Source organism: Solenopsis invicta, chromosome 3 (assembly GCF_016802725.1).
Source record: "Solenopsis invicta isolate M01_SB chromosome 3, UNIL_Sinv_3.0, whole genome shotgun sequence".
Taxonomy (NCBI): Eukaryota; Metazoa; Arthropoda; class Insecta; order Hymenoptera; family Formicidae; genus Solenopsis; species Solenopsis invicta.
Window position 1 is genome coordinate 24,429,985 of NC_052666.1, and position 17,353 is coordinate 24,447,337.

A 17,353-nucleotide genomic window follows, 5' to 3' on the forward strand; every position below is an offset into this window, starting at 1 on the left:
TATTGCCTTTGCATTATGTGCGACAATAATTAAAAAGAATGCATTTATTTGACGAAAATTCTTATTATATTGCAAATCCGTTTAATTATTACTTAAAACTATTGTTAAATTAATTTAAATCCCGAAACCTGCCGAATTTCTCAAACAATTACATTTTCCGTAACTTTTTGGCAGTAAACAGTTATATTCAATTCCTGTATGAAACAAAAATTAGAAAATTAGATTCTATAAAACGTCACGAAAAGGCTAATATAATATTTTTTTTGAAACTTGTAATATTTACCGAAATATGAGATGCTTTGTTACCGCATATCTCCGCGCATGTAGGCCTAAAATTTACAAAGTAGTTTGCAATGCAAACCTAACAAATTTACAATTTTGTTCAAGCATTTTGCGCATAACATGGAATAGGAATGGCAATTTCACATTGTAATAAATATTGTGGATATTATTATAAAAAATTATATTCTGATCTTCATAAACACGCCATATTTTTATATTATCCTTTCAATAATGATAACCAAGTTTATTAGGATTGTTTGTAAGCAGAAATTATTATTCTTGATTCAATTATATACAATATAACTTTATTTTAAATTTTCTAGCATTTATTCTAAAATTCGTTGCAGTTAAGAATAAATTCAAAATATGTTATTATGTAATTATATAATTACATTTTATGTAAAATATGTAATTATATGCATTATATTATTATATTATTCAAAAGATATAAAGAAAACTTTTTTTTTGTTTGAAGAAATACAATTACATATAATTATTTTCCTATAGTTAAGTATCTAGAAAATATTATTTCAGCTGAATCGTATACAAATATTTTGTTAAAACAAACTCCCAATATTTCTTTTTTATTTTATAAGAAAGATCAGTAAAATACATATAAATGTCGATAAATATATATAAAAATAATCATTTTTTTTATATAATCCAAACCATTCGTATTAATATAAAATGTATAATTAAATTTGACTAATCAACAAATCTCTAATTAAAATAATTAACGATAATCAAAATTTATAGCTTTAAAGTAAATAAATTGTTTAAAAAATAAACCCTTAGAAGTCTGCATTTCTTAAATTTTGATAACTTTTTGCTGATATTGCATAGCTAAAATATCTAATAACTCATGCCCAAATGTCTCTTTCGAAAGATGATATTTCTATAATTTTGAAGATTGGTTAATTTATTTGGCAGCTTTAACATGTAGATCATTGTTTAAAAAATAAACCCTTAGAAGTCTGCATTTCTTAAATTTTGATAACTTTTTGCTGATATTGCATAGCTAAAATATCTAATAACTCATGCCCAAATGTCTCTTTCGAAAGATGATATTTCTATAATTTTGAAGATTGGTTAATTTATTTGGCAGATTTGAACATGCATAGCATCTATTTTCTTCGATACAAAAGATATTAATCAACAAATAACCTGAAAGTAATAACGATCAAAAGTTTATATCCAAATATGTAGTTTATTTTGAAAAGATGACTGGCTCCAAAAATATTATTAGACACCTTATTTATATAATATAATCGACATCTCGTTATAACCGCGAAGTGTATCAGCACATTTAAATTAAGAACGTGGTTCTGCCAGTCAAAGGCGGATCTTAGTGCTTAATAATAATTTCTTGATGAATTTATATACATTTACAAGTTCTCTCAAACGCGCCGCATGTTTTGGCGGACTTTAATCGTAGCTGTTAAGTAGAACTAAAAATGTAATATCACGAAATTAAATTGCTAATCAATTTTATAATTTTGATGCCAATTAATTAGCATTTCCATCTCCCTCCCCTGCCTCGTCATCCTGAAAATTTTTTCTTAATTATTTTTTACTGGAAGGATTTAAACGAAAGCTAAGCTGTAAATTATTCTTTGTTTCAAGAATCCTTTAAATTTATAATGTTAATAATCAATATGAAATAATACAGATAAAAAGAATTCTAGTTAAATGGAATAGATGTAGGTGCCTAATAATTTTGGCTAAGGCTTTCTTTAAATCTAAAATTGTTATATACACTATCTTTATTAATGAAGAAAATTACTGCAAAGAATAAACAAATTTTGAAAAACCATTTTCTTTCACAAATTTGCAGTTGTTGGAAAAATTAAGACAAAGGGCCGTTCTTAAGCAGTGTTAAAAACTAAAAATTTTAAATATATATATATATATATACATTTGTTTATTACCGTTGTGTTCCTTAATGTTTAGCGTTTTAATTAAAAAAAAATTTAGTGCAATATAATCACTTTCATGAAAGTTATAGGCAATTTAAGTTGGTTGTGCTATACTGAATATGTCATTTCCGTGGTAAAATAAATAGTGTGTCGTTTTAAGATTAAATTTAAATGTTATTAAAACATTTCACCCTGAAATTAATAGAAAAATGCAATTTTGATATTTAATTACCTAAAGTTTCAGTTCACAAAAGACTCGCTTTGTTCTTCCTCAATCATTTACGACTCAAAAGTTTTCGACACTTTGACCTCTTAAAATAAGAAAACTGACTCCAAATTTACTAAAAAAGTTCTTTTATAAAAGTATCCTATAATTTTCCATTTATGTGCGTAAGTTCTGGTATAACTTTTGACATTTCTTTATTAATTATCTTAAAAAGAGAATTGACAAAGAATTCACTCCCTGGAAAGTTATTTAACAATAGGCCTCGAATGAAATATAGTTCAGTGGATTCTCTGTATCATTGTAACATGAGACTTACAAACATTTATACAGAAAAAACATTGCTTCCGTGGTTAAACGATCAATGTCTCAAGGTGCGTCGCGATTTCTCGACGCTAGCATGTTTAGCATCAAGGTCGAACGCGGAAAACGAACGCTATTAGCGTAAAGAAAAAAAATATATTAGCCTCGTAACGGAAGACGATTTCTACGCCAATGAGATTGGCAAGGCTTCACACATAGGGAAGACGGGGATTAATCCTGTTTACCTCGTGCAGATTTAAGGTTTCTTATGCAACTCTTCGTACCTACGCATGCACATAGTCGTCTATATGCCTATGCACACACGCGATCATCAAAATAAGTATGTTCTTTCCAAGCCGTATCTCATGACAATCCAACAATCAGTCTCTTTCGCCCAATCTCTATTTAGCTCTCCAATACTGCTTAGCACGTTATAATCATGCGCAAGTTTACTAAAAGTACGTTGAATTATTTCGACATTTCAATAATAATTGCTAGTCCGTATATTCAGAGTAGCTTGATTTAGAAAATTCGATGATAATGAGAACCAAATCTGTTATAATTAATGATTCTTGTTGTATTATTTATTGTTGTATTATTTACTCGTTATATTATGTATATTATCACATATTGCGATATATTAATTATATTAATACATAATGCATTATTCAAATGGAAATTTTTATCTATTGACTAAAAAAACAGTTTTATCGCTTTCTAACTCATCGAGATTTTCGATTGCGTATTTTGATTAAAAGCTGTTACATAGAAAAATTGATGGCAGAAGTCTTGCAACTATAAACGAATAATATTGAGTCTGACGAAAGCAAGTTCATTACAGACTATATGCGAAATGTCATAAATTCGTTACGCAAGACCGCATATACGGTACAAGAGCTTTACTTACGTCCTACGTCTTCTATAAGTTACATTAGATAACACTTTACATATAGATAATGTAAATGTCCCCAGTCCGATATTGTTCACTCTCGTGCGATAATTCATAATAGGTCATCTAACGCTAACATAACTGATGACTTTTATAGTCGATGAACTTATAACATATTTTCAGGCCGTTTATAGCATGCGCTTTAAATTTTTTTCTGCAATTTTTTTTCAATATTACATGTTTTGCCTTTAACGGGGTAGTTCTATTAATATGTTTGTTGACACAGGGATCAATACCAAAAATTTATCCAAATATTACAAAGATGTGTGTTCGAGTAATCTTAACACAAATATTACAATGTACATAGTTGATAGAAAGAATGCATTGTCGATAATATGAATGAAAATGTTTTATAGAGCACCATATTGAGCTTTGGACATACGTGATTGAGCAATGAATGAGCTGTTTAAATTTAGATTCTTAGTAATATTAACCTTTTAGCTGCAAAAAGTTTTATTTAAAATTAAGTTATCAACAAGTAAAAGAAATGGATTTACAATTACAATATATAGTGCTAATTTATTATTTTGATATTAATAAATCATTAGAAGTTTGAAATAATTATTTGTTTGAAATTTTACTCGATCCATACTAAAAAATATGTATACACCGCTTGTAGCAAAAAGGTTAATGATTTTCTACTGCGAACATGATGAGGCTATCATTTATCATTATAAATAAAAAAAAATGGATGTTAAAACTCAAAGGAGGAACCGACAACGAGGCAACAGCTGACGAAACTAAAGGAAAAAGTATATCATAAGCAAACCGTCTTATGTTTCTGTCTTATTTCATTGTAAATTTGTAAGATGAAATATGACATAAACTTAAGGTGGGTGCTTATATAATCGACGAATTCAACTATACGATGGATGTTCGCCAATCGTGGTAAGAAAATAATAGGATTCCAGAATTATTGGAATTGAAAATTTTGAAACAATGAATGGAGCAAACAATGCATCCTACGTATGCTTTAAATCATTATAACGTTTATATAATTGTTTATCATTATGAATAATTGTCATCATATTCATTGTTCATTTGCTACAACAACGATATAACTAAAAAAACTGTCATTTTTTTAATTGTCTATAAAAAAAAAGAATTAAATACAGTGAATTAATAGCTAATTATACTTTTATTCTTCTACAATCAATAGACCAAATTATTATATTAATCATGTTTAAAAGTATTACAAAATTTTAAAGATTTAAAACTAGAAATTTTGTTTTTTAAGTTACGTCGTTGCTGTAGCAAATAAGCGATACAAGTTGTAATACCAATGAATCGTTTCCTATGTTAAATAAATAAAATATACAACCGTCATTTAACAATTTTGTTTTACTTTAATGTAAAATTTTAATGAACAAACATTCACATGTCTCATAAAAATCATGATTTTAATTTTAATAATAAAATTTCCAAAATTCTCCTCTAAAGTTTAATTTTTAAGTGTGACTTTAATTTTAGTGATAAATTTTTGAAGAATATATGAGATTTCACTTTTTGCAAGTTATGACATTAAATGCAATGTTCAATAAATCACAATACAATCAGTGAGATATTGATGAGAATGTATTGATACATTCCTCGTGAAAAGGGCGATCATTTGATGATCTTCACCACGTAAAATTTTAATGTGCAAATATTTCATATTGTATAATTTTATAAATTGTGATTTTTAACGACAGTGTTTTAAAAATTCTGCCCTAAAGTTCGTACGATTTAAATTTTAGTAGAATGAGTTTCTGTAGAACATATGAGACGATTTTATTTTTTGTAAATTACGATATTAAATATAATGTTTAGTAAATCACGGTATATATCAGTGAGATGATTCCTCGTGAGAAAGACAGCTATTTGATGTTTTTCACTTTCAAAAATGTCAGAAAATTTTGTTTTTTGAAAGTTACGACATTGAACGCAACTTTCAGTAAATCACATTTAGTACAATCAGTGAGCACTGATTTTCTTGTCAAATGTAAGAATAAGTTTCAAAAATGATAGATCTGAATATTAAAAGAATGCATACCCGTTTGAATATGCATTAATAATTTTAATTTTATATTTTCAATGTTTCTGTTATGAAATTTTGTAGAGACACGAGGTAGGTTATTCAGATCGCAATTTGAACATTGATTGCGAATATGCACAATGAACAATGAATTATTCTACTAATTTATAGTTAACAGTTATTACAGTTATACCTATTTCGAATTTAATATCTAAAGAATCATTATTAGAACTACATATTCCGAACATGTTTTTCCCGATGCAATTCACAAAACCATTCTTTTAGATTAAAATTTGTTCGTCTTCGACGTAACGATTCTCATTTAGATCCTCATCTTAATTACTAAGCTGTATGCAGAATTTCAAAATTCGATCTGAGCAGACTATCCTGAACAATCTGTGGTAGCATAGCGGATTATCGTCGAGTCGCAAAGCGACGGCAGCTAGCAACGCGTGGGCCGACATCACTCCGATCCAGGGTAACGCGAGCAGCAAATAAGACATAAGCCAAGAAGTTTGTATCGTGGTAGAATAACGGCACAAGTTTGCGAGTCGTCCGTGGCAAACAGCCAGGACCAGGTAGACGTGAAGCCTAAGGAGCCGGGGGATGCTAAGCCGTGAATCCTAAAAAGTGTCCGGAGCTTACTCGGCTAGTATTACCCGCGCGACGTTCCTTTCTCACCTCGACGTTGTGTCCCCTTCGCGTGGAGGACGCACGACGTTCCCCTTTGACGTGCACAAGGGCGTAAAGTCGGCGTCCTAGTCATTCGTTTTCCATCATGTTTTTTATCCTCATTGCGTCTCGTCCGTCTCTGTCCTGACAAAATCTTGCTCGCTAATCGAGTGCGTTTTCTCTATCTCTAAAATTGAAGTCAAGTTTAAGTTTTAAAGATAATGACGATTCTGTCAAAATAGAGAAAAGTTTGAAATTATTATGTCGCAAATTACGTCTGGCCTACGTTTTCTAAAATGTGAAAATTGTAATTAGATCGTGCAACAGATGGTTCTCACGTTTCACTAATTAAATTAGCTCCATGCAAGCCGTAATGAATTAAATTAAACGAGATGAGCTTAATGGTTCAAGATTTTTATATAAATATCTATTTTTTATAATAATTTTTTTATAGAAAAACTGATTAAATAAGAAGTAGAAGGTATTTTCGGATTTTATTTTATTTTCGATCTATTCGTCATGAAAATCGTCAAAATTTTTATCAACTGCGTTTCCTAAACGAGAACTGCGCAGTATGCTCCTATTGCGCGCCGAATATAGCAAAAGCGGCCGAACTCTCTTGCTGTCTCTACCTCGCATCGATGTTCCTTGCGTTCGTTTCTGACCACGGAGATTCTACCTCTCTGTACAGATTCACGAAAATTTTCGTCTATTACGTAGCGATCTGTATTAACTGTAAGATTCATGAAATACCGATGATAATTTGCGGTCTTGATCTCATTACCTTGCGCGCGAAACGACAAGATTTCTAGTATAATCTTTATTAGTATTTACTCATTATCGTGTATTATAGAATTATAAAATATTATATTATATAATTAAAACGTTTCCTACAAAAACTAAGCAAGCCGTTTTTCGAAAAAGTCTGTGTTATGGTGAGAATTCGTTCTCTATAAATAGCGTCACATTGCGAACAATTTTGTCCCGACAGAAATCAAACAGAAAACGGAAAATATACATATAAATAAGTAGCAAATAAAAATTGCGCGATAAACAAATCCAGAGGTTTTTCTAGATTTTTAAAAAGCGATCTTTAAAATGTTAATCAAAGTCTAAAACTTTGTTCTTACACCTATAATACTATATGTTCAAATAAAAATTATCATATTTACAAGATAAAGGATTTGAAGAGAAGTTTTATCTTGAAAATTTAACTTTCCGAACTTATTTGGTTTTTGTGGGAAATCCCATTATGTCGACTGATAACAATATGTTTGAGTTTTATTCAAATCTTAACTTAATAATGACACGCGGGAAGAACAAATTTACTGCAGCATTTAAAAACCTAGCTAGAGACAGATCAGAAAATAATTTTATGTTGAGACAACAAAATAATTTCGTAGGACGCCCAAGCGTGATAATGACGCTGCAAACAGTTTTAACATTCTAGCAACCACGTTAAACATCCCACACAATTTTTTAAACGGTACAACATAATTATTTTTAGATTAGTATTTCAGCAAAATTGTTCTTTCCGTGCACGTACGCGTTAATAAACATTTCTTGCGCAAAGTCAGCAAACTCGCAATTTATAATATAATTGTATAGCACGATAATAATTTAAAATGCACGTAAAATGATATGTTATTATATAAGCATAAAGCAAAAGGTTTGTAGTATACACAAAAAGAATGATTTTGTTAAAGTATCTAAACTCAGTACAGATCTAAAAATAATATTGTCAGTCTATCAAAACAATTATGTAGGGTGTTTAAACTGATTGTTAGAATGTCAAAACTTTTTGCAACTTTATCATCATGCTTAAGCGTTTTACATAAATATTTTCATGGCCCAAAAAATTATTTTCAGATCTGTATCTGAATCTGTATCTGATCCAAATTTTTAGATATTTTAGCAAAACCGTTCTTTCCGTGCATGGTTTTTTCACTAAGTGCAATGCTTGCAATTTCTTTCTGCATTATATTTGTATTGATAATCGAACGTACGTTTATGTAGAAAATAGGAAATAAAGCTAATATTGTATAAACCGCTGATATGACTCAGTAAAATAACATCAGAAAAATTTATAATTAATGACAGTTAAATAATCGCTTATTGTCTGCACACAAAATGAGTACAACACTCTTACCACGTGCTATTTGTACAATGCATGTCGTAAAAGCGTTGTACTCATTTTGTAATGTGTAAGCATGAAAAACGTAAACATAGCGAAATTACGTAAACAAAAGCGAAAGACAGAGTTTGGTCCCGAAGGACCACCATGTAGCACAAAATCATCGGCGCTGTCTACGAAAATATCGTCGCGTGATGATCTTCACGAACGCGAGAACGCGCTAAAAGTTGCACAAATTAGGTCAACCTAATGCCGGATCCCACTATTTACCGAACGGAGTACTTGCTTCACGTCGGTATGTATGTGGGGTACGTTTTAGGGATTCACCTCTTCACAATATCATTAAATACCACCACCACTACCAGCACCACCAGCTACCACTGGCTGTGACAAACGACAGCGTGACCAGGTCAGAGCCTAAACTCTTACGTAAGTTCATAGGAGAGCTTTACGCAATCAACAAAAGTACGACGCGATTGTCCTTGAAATAAAAGCATATGGATCCAAGTCCCTTTCGCAATGAGAAAGTATTCTGTCCTGAAGACGAACCGGTTCTTAATTAGCAAACAATTAGAATGTTTCTCCGTGAAATGTACATGAAGTCTGAGAAATTGAAATCGCGATTGTAATATGTATACAAAGGTATATTGAGAGGAAAAGTATTTGGTATTTGTGACTATTTTTGATTGTTAAAATAATTATAGTTAATAATATACAGTGTGCTATGGCTGCAATTACTGTAACGTAAATATAGTTGATACTAAAAATAAATGTAAATTATATAAACTTTTTATTTTGAGTACCAACTATATTTAAATTATAATAATTGCAACTTTTTTTGTCAGTGTAACATCCCATACAGCACAAAAGATTTCAGTAATATTGCACAAACATTGAAAATATTACTGCAACATTGCTGGAATATTCGATACTGTATGAGACATTGTATGTTATATTATTACTGACATTATAGCAGTATTAACTATAAAAATAATGCTTCCAATCATAATTATTTTTAACATTCAATTATCACTACAAATATCAAATACTTTTCCCTTGTGTGTAACCACTATGAACATATCCGACAGTTTTTAAGAAAGCAATGTCTTTAGTGACAGACAAAGATAATTTCCTCGCTTTAAATATTTCGAGAAATAACTCGATAGGTACGATTCGTCAAGATTGAGGGCAAAGACGATGATCGGATGTATGGGTAGACCGCTGCCATTCGATCGGCCAACTTCAGCAAGGCAAATACGATTTTGTCCGTAATTTCTGTGCCCTTATTTCCAAAGAAACACGTGTCTTGCAGCCTTAAAGCAGAACGTCCATTGGCCCCTCTCGTCTAAAGTCACTCTACCATTGGTCGATGGATTAAATGACCACGTGGTGTCGCGCTATATAACCAAGGGTGAACTGGGAAGGTATCGGCAGTTGTGCTCGACCGATGGTGGACGGAAGAAATGCGAGCGTTTTCCGATCGACTTTCGCGTGAAACACCCCCCTCGCGGAGTAGTTAGCATCACGGCTACCCCGAGGGGAATCCTCCGATAGTGCAATTTTTAAAGTTCCACGATTTCTGTCCTCTTTCGTCGACTTCGCAACCTGAAGAATATATTTCAACTACAGCACACCGCCGGGTCGCCAAGAATTACTTTGGAAAATATTACCTACGACACCTTCCGACGAGGAGGATATCCACATGTCACCAAGTGAATAAAAATACGATGATGAGTAGAGCAACGCGTCATACATCAGCTGGTGCCATAGATCTATGGATGTGTTCCAATATTCATTCAGAAAATCTATCATATATGTAACATGAACTATAGATTTTTACTGGTGGCAGTGAATATTGGAACGCAACCTAGGTCGTTCTACGAATTCTAGTCATCGATTTGAGAATCTGTTTCAGATTCTACAATGTTTCTATTTCGATCTTCGATCTCAACGAAGAATACTTAAAAATTGCTCAAATTATTTTAATTTAGGAAGCTCCAATATATGTCGTCTTTAGAATATGTGAGTAAATTACATTTACGCTCGGTGAACACGTAGCTTTGCAAAATTAGCCTACGCAACTTAGCAATTCAAGCGAACCACCTCTTCGTTCTTTAAGGCTGACCTCGTGTGATTCGATATTAACAGCCGGAAATTATTTTTAGCATCGTGGTGTCGATAATTTTTGCCGACATCGCCAAACAGCAAGTAGATCGACTTTCCTAACGGGGTGGCATTAAATGATGGAGAATAGTTTTTAACGTAACGCTCCGCAGACGGCAGTAGGTCTATCGTACAGCCGTGCACGGTTAAAAAGATCGAATGTGATAAATTTTATATTTGAGTGAAACTGTCCTATCGGCCTATAGAATCGCCAGATGTCCAGTCCCCACAGCTTACTTTTATCGCGGAAACGCGTTTTTCATTGATATTCTGTGTACCGTATTACTTGCTTTTAAATCTGGTCGAAAGTACTTTCTTTCGTACTCATTCTTGAAATTCGAACATACCGTTGTATACACGGGAAAAGTCAAACCAATGAAAAATTAACCCGAATATATGTATAATACTTAATATTTTTATGTATACCAGTTTTATATATTAATAAATTTAAATTAAATATTAATTTAAAATGTTTTGTAAGCAACATAAATAATTAGAAATCATTTTTAGAAGACTATTTTCTTACTTATCGAAATTGTAAATGGATGTGATAGAAGAAGAAAAGTATTTTAACGTTATTGCAAAAATAGTTGCACTTTCATATATTTCATTTATTCATCCGTAACTCTTATATGTATCCTTGACTATTATGCCTTAATCTTTCTGACGGTTACACATGATGACGAGAATGACAGTTTAAACTGACCTTAAATAAGATCGAAAGGTCTCAAACGTGTCAAATGCCAAATCGAAAATGTCTAGCTATAATGGTGTTATTATACATATATTACAATAAGATATCTATTCAAATATTTTAAATGACCTATATCTGTTTAGATACACGAAGGAATTTATTATACAAGTCCGCATTTATCCAATTTTATTAAAAATGATTGTGTTTCGATGATTTTCTGGAAGATACATAACTTTATATATTGAAGTACGAATTATATGTATCAAGTAAAAACTAAAATACAATACATTAACCAAATTCTAAATTATTTCGTTCATAAAGAAGAATATGAAACACATTTTATTATTTCTCAAAGATTATAAAAAGACATTTACATGAAAACTAAAGTTATAACAAATAATAAATCTTGGAAATCTTGTCTGCTTTACCGTTTATTTAACAAATGTAGGTCATAATGTTAGTTAAAAGTGTGATTTTCTCTATTTGAACATTATTGCCGATAGAGCGAAGGTAGTCATTTATTAGCTATTTTGTGTCTCCGCGTTTCTTCATAAAGGATATATCAAGGATAATGTACGAATTGCGCGAAACATCTCGTACAAGTCTAGGCACGTGGACCATGTTAGTCCAATTGAGCGGAACTGACTAGAATACCGTAAGATGAAATACGGGGCAATATATTGGACCCCAATGCAGCTGCTGGCCACTGCACAAGATTAGAAATAACACTCTTGTGCGTGTGACAGCGACTATCATGGGGCTTCCATGATACATCACGCTTCGACGCTGGAAACCATCACGAAGATGAGTGGAAGCCCCGTATAAAAAGACATGTAAAAATTGAATGTTATAGAATTATTATTACATAATTATTATATTAATACAAGTTATTATAACAATTATTTGTTAAAGATATATATTATTTGTTATTCTTTGGAATTATCAGGATATAATGATTCTGTGGATGAAGCAACACGAAAGTAAAAGTTAAGTAAATGTAGAAGGGAAATGTAGAAGTAAATGTAGAAGGAAAGCGGCCAAATTACAAGCAACAACTAGATGGTGTAGTTTTCTGTAAACAATTTATTTTCCTTTAATATTGCACTAGTACGTTTCGACAATACTTATTATTAGTCATCAGATAGTGGAAATAATTGACTATTATTTCAAATGCATATGGACCAGACGAAATTCTTGCCACTGATCGATAAACTTATCAATATTTTCACACGTGGACAGACAACGAACAAACTATACAAAAGAATAATAACTTTATTGTTAAAAGTTGAGTGTTGTCTCGCATTGATATGGGCTCTAATAATAGTGAAGGAGAATAAATTGTTTAAAAAAACTACACCATCTAGATATTGCTTGTAATTATATCGCTTCTCTTCCGCATTTTATATTTGATTATTATCGAGCAATTTTACAAAAAAATTTCTAAATTAAACGGAGTTAAAAACTTTTTTTAATTTATCACATTATTGTATGCCATAAAATATCGAATAAACTTTTGTGTTCTATATTTTTACAATATCTTTTATAGTCTCTTATAATTATTACGAGAAATATGGATATCAATTTTTTTCAAAAAATGTTTTTGTTGTTAAAACCAGTTATTAGTTAAGGCAATAAAATGCTATGTGATTAGGTTCACATCTATTTTCTTACCAAACCATCTTTATGAGTTCAAGAAGAAGAAATAAAGTTTGAAGATTTTACAAAGGCTAAGAAGATACTTAAATAAACAAAATTTGTTATTTTATATTTTAAAATAATATGTAGATATCTACATGAAAAATATATTTACCTATAATCTCAATATAAAATTTAAAATTTTAATTTTTTAGATATTGTAATAGCACTAGTAGTTAACAAGGATAAGTATAGTAATATATTGTAATGTTATATATATATATATATATATATATATACATTACCATGGCAATTTAACTTTGTAAATACTTAATAATTATTAGGAAAGGACTTCTAATTCTTTGCAGTATTTTATACCGTATATTTTGATGTATGTGTATATTTTAATATTTATATTTTATATATGTATATACATTCTCTGATTCTTCAAATGCTTTTCTGTTACGCTTGATACATAAAATCGAATTCTATTCTTATATCTGATACAAATTACATATACATATAATATATACAAGATGGCCTATTTTAAATAACATAAGCAAACATCTCAAAAAATTTTATTGACTTTTTAATAATTCTAATATTTTTATATGCAGAATAACTAGACCAATCATATTATGTATAAAAGATTATATAAACTTTTTTATTTTATTTCCATTTTAGAAAATGGCAGTAACTTTAAAACATCAATTTTATCGAAAATTAATTTGCCATTGTTTATCTCCTTCTAGAATATATAACTTTTGTCTGAAGCTTCTTTCGCGTCTGCTCTATTTTTCGAGATATTTGCTTTATCATTTGAGATGAACCACTCTTATATGTGATATAATGTTTATAAAATTTATTACCTCAAAATTAAAATAAAAATTAATTAAGACTCACCCACCACAAGATGCACAGCAGCGGAATTGTAACATTATTATCAATCTGAAACACAAACATACAAATATTATATTCAAAGGAAATTAGTGTCCAAAATAATTAACATTTTACAAATAATATTGGGCAAATTTTATTTTTTATCTCTTAAAAGAGTACCTCACCTAGGACAAAAAAATTAGGGAGAACTTTGAGAAATTTTTTTCTTTCATAAAAATTAATTTTAAGTAAATATTATTGTATACATCTAAAAGTATATATTTTTATCTATAATTTCTGTAATTTTTATTACAAAATTCCTACAATTAAAAACATGACACTAATGTTCGTGATATGATTTTTCTACAATAGTTTCTACTGTATAACCATTGTAATTTTGTATATTATTTGGAACAAAAAAAAACTGTTTCCTAAAAAAGATAAACAAAATTAGTTTTTGATGTAGCCATCGATTTTTTCCCAAAAATATGATAGCCATCTTAATATAGATGTGAACTTTTAGTACAAAATCTTATAGCGACTTTGCTTGAACGCATTAATGAGAAACACGTAAAGCAATTAAATATAAAACATAAAGATATGTTATACCTTTATGTTTTGTGTTTGATTGCTTTAACGTGTTCATAATACAACATAAAAAAAATATGTTATACCTATATGATCATTTTTACGCTTAGATTAAATTAGTGTACGACTTTAATGTCCACCTATAATTCGTACTACAGTGTCTCTTCCTCGATCCTTAGCTCCTTGTGAAAATGAGGTGACATCAAATGACGTCTTCGGTGGTTATTTTCCTTTTTTCCTGGTCCTGGCTAGGCCATGTGCAGAGAATCCGCGACCGATGAGTTGACTTGCCTGATCTGTCCGTCGCGTCGGCGAACGTCGACAAACGTCTCCACGAACGATGACCCTCAACCTTTTCCTCCAGTTTTTTCATAGCATCAGTTTTCCTACGTTTTATCTAGCTATGTGGTCAAAAAATGTTAACATTCATTTCTTTATATTAGTAGACAGACTCCTTTCGATGTTAAATTTTTTCTAGAATTTACGCATTCGTGTGAGCAGTCCAGGGGATACGGAGCATTTTCCTATAACACCACATCAAATACGTCTACCCTGCATTAGTTAGTTTTCTTCATTGTCTATGTTTCTGAGACGTATGTTGCAATAAGGAAGATTAATGGATTGACTAGTCTTCACTTATTAATTGTTAGTAAATCTAGAGATATTGTTGTCATATAAGATCTTTGTTAAATTTGCAAGGATGTTATATTTTGGCCATTGTCGTTTGTCGTCATTTCATATTGTCCTTAATTGGTTATAATAGAGTCCAAGTGTACTCAAATCTATCTACCACTTCGAATCCAGCGATGCTTTTGATGAGCGATAGATTATTGCACGATCAATGATCATCATCTTGGTCTTGAAGATGATTTTTAAGTCGTACTTTCTGCTCTCTTCCTCCAATTTTTGTAGGATGCTTCTCTTCTGAGAATTAAGGTATCATCAATGTACCTCAGGTTGTTGATTCGTGCTATTCCACCTTTCTAACAGTCAAGGACTTGAGAATGGGAGATAATATATATCGTGTATCCTTATTTAACACCAGCTTTTGTTTCGTATTCAGTTGACAAGATTTTGTTGATGCATACTCTTATCGAATTGGATTCATACAAATTTGTAATAAGTTGTATGAGATGCGATAATGTTCCGAAATCCGAGAATGCCTCTCAAAGTCTCTCCCATCTCACTTTGTCAAAGACCTTTTTATAATCAATGAAGCAAAGGTAGACCTTTAGATTGAATTCCCTGACTTTCTTAATTACCTAACAAATATTTAATATTTGTTCTCGAGTTCCCTTTCCAGGAATGTGCGTCACCAAATTGTGCATCAGATATTTGTGGATGAATATAAATGCCTTTCGAGTTTCTTGTTGATTATACTGTGCGCAATATCTTGCTGGCATGTAATATCAAAGCTATTGTTCTATAGTTGCCACAATCAGAGCTATATTGCCTGTTTTGTGAAGTGGAATGAAAACCGAGTGACACCATTCTTTAGACCATTTTCCTGAAATCCATATTCTAGGTGGTAAAGAACTTCATGTCCGATGGGACCCATAGCTTTGATGGTTTCGTCTGTAATATATGCTATCCATGCTAAGAGCTTTTCCATTGCTCCTTTTTATGGCTCTGTCAACTCTGATCTGAGAATATCCGGTTCCAGCTTATCTTGATCCAATGCGGTATTTGCAGTTGAAGGAGATGTGTGTCATCATAGAGATCACAACAGTAATCCCTCTAGATTTTGGCGATTTTCACCGCATTTATAATTATTCTTCCTAAGGAATCCTTAATTCAGTTTTAGGTTTAAATTTTCTTGTGAGATACCGCACCTTCCTGTGTTAGCTCTGATAACTAGTTTTCATTGGTGTGTTCTTCAAATTCTTGACAAATCTTCGCAATGTAGGTGTTCGTGTCCTTTTTGCAGGCGCATTTGATTAACCGGTTTAACCGCTGTAATTTTGTGATTTTGTTTTAATCTATGTTTCTATACTCTTTCGTGATGCAGCCAATTTTTCCCGTTCTCTGACCAATTCTAAAGTTGCATCCGACATCCAATAATTTTATATCACTATAAGTTGCAGCTTAATCAAATTTACTACAACTTTCTGAATTTATAAAAAATGATCTATAACGTTCGCAAAAAATCCTGTTATAAAAAACGAAGAATACTTTTGTGGAAAATTTCAGCGGCTTAATCGATTAATTAGTTTTCGAGGTACATTGATTACCATTTCAAAATATCAAAAATTTCAAAAATTTAAAGAAAAACACGTTTTTACAGATTTAGGTGAAGTTATCAATGACATAAATTTTTTTTCATACTCACATTCAATCATCGATTTTCGGTTATACAATTTTTTTTCTTTTTTTTCTTTGAATTTTTTAATTTACCTAGATATGTGTAGCCTTTAAATTAATGTTTAATTAAAAATGCAAAAGATTCTTTTCCAAACAAAGAAATCGTAATCGCTTAAGTGTTGTAAATTTTGATTAATTTGACTTTACAAATCAGTGAAAAATACAGATAATACAGATAAATTTTGATTAATTTGACTTTACAAATCAGTGAAAAATACAGATAATACTGCGACCTCACGGAGTTGACTTGATACCTCGCAAAAGTAACACAAACAGGCGAAACAATCGCGTCTGTTTGTACTACTGTTGCGAGGTCTTAAGTCCGAGGTAGCATCCGACAAAGTTATAACCACAGTTTGCTCAACGAAACTGTCGACATGATATATTATAACACCGACAATATTATGGTACGCTCGTAATATATTAGATATATGTATTATATGTAACAACTCTAAAATAACGAGTTTTTCATTAGGTATAATAAATAATTATATGTAAATCCTAATTTAATTAAAAAAAAAACTAATACTATTTTTTATT

General features: G+C 30.8%; 1 long non-coding RNA gene across 1 annotated transcript; it reads left to right on the top strand.

Annotated features, from left to right (window-relative positions):
* The first annotated feature begins 1,236 nt into the window (after positions 1-1,236).
* On the top strand, positions 1,237-14,314 carry LOC120357048. Its single transcript, XR_005574236.1, has 2 exons — positions 1,237-10,515; positions 10,659-14,314. It is a non-coding gene; the product is annotated as an uncharacterized LOC120357048 (long non-coding RNA).
* Positions 14,315-17,353: the final 3,039 nt, after the last annotated feature.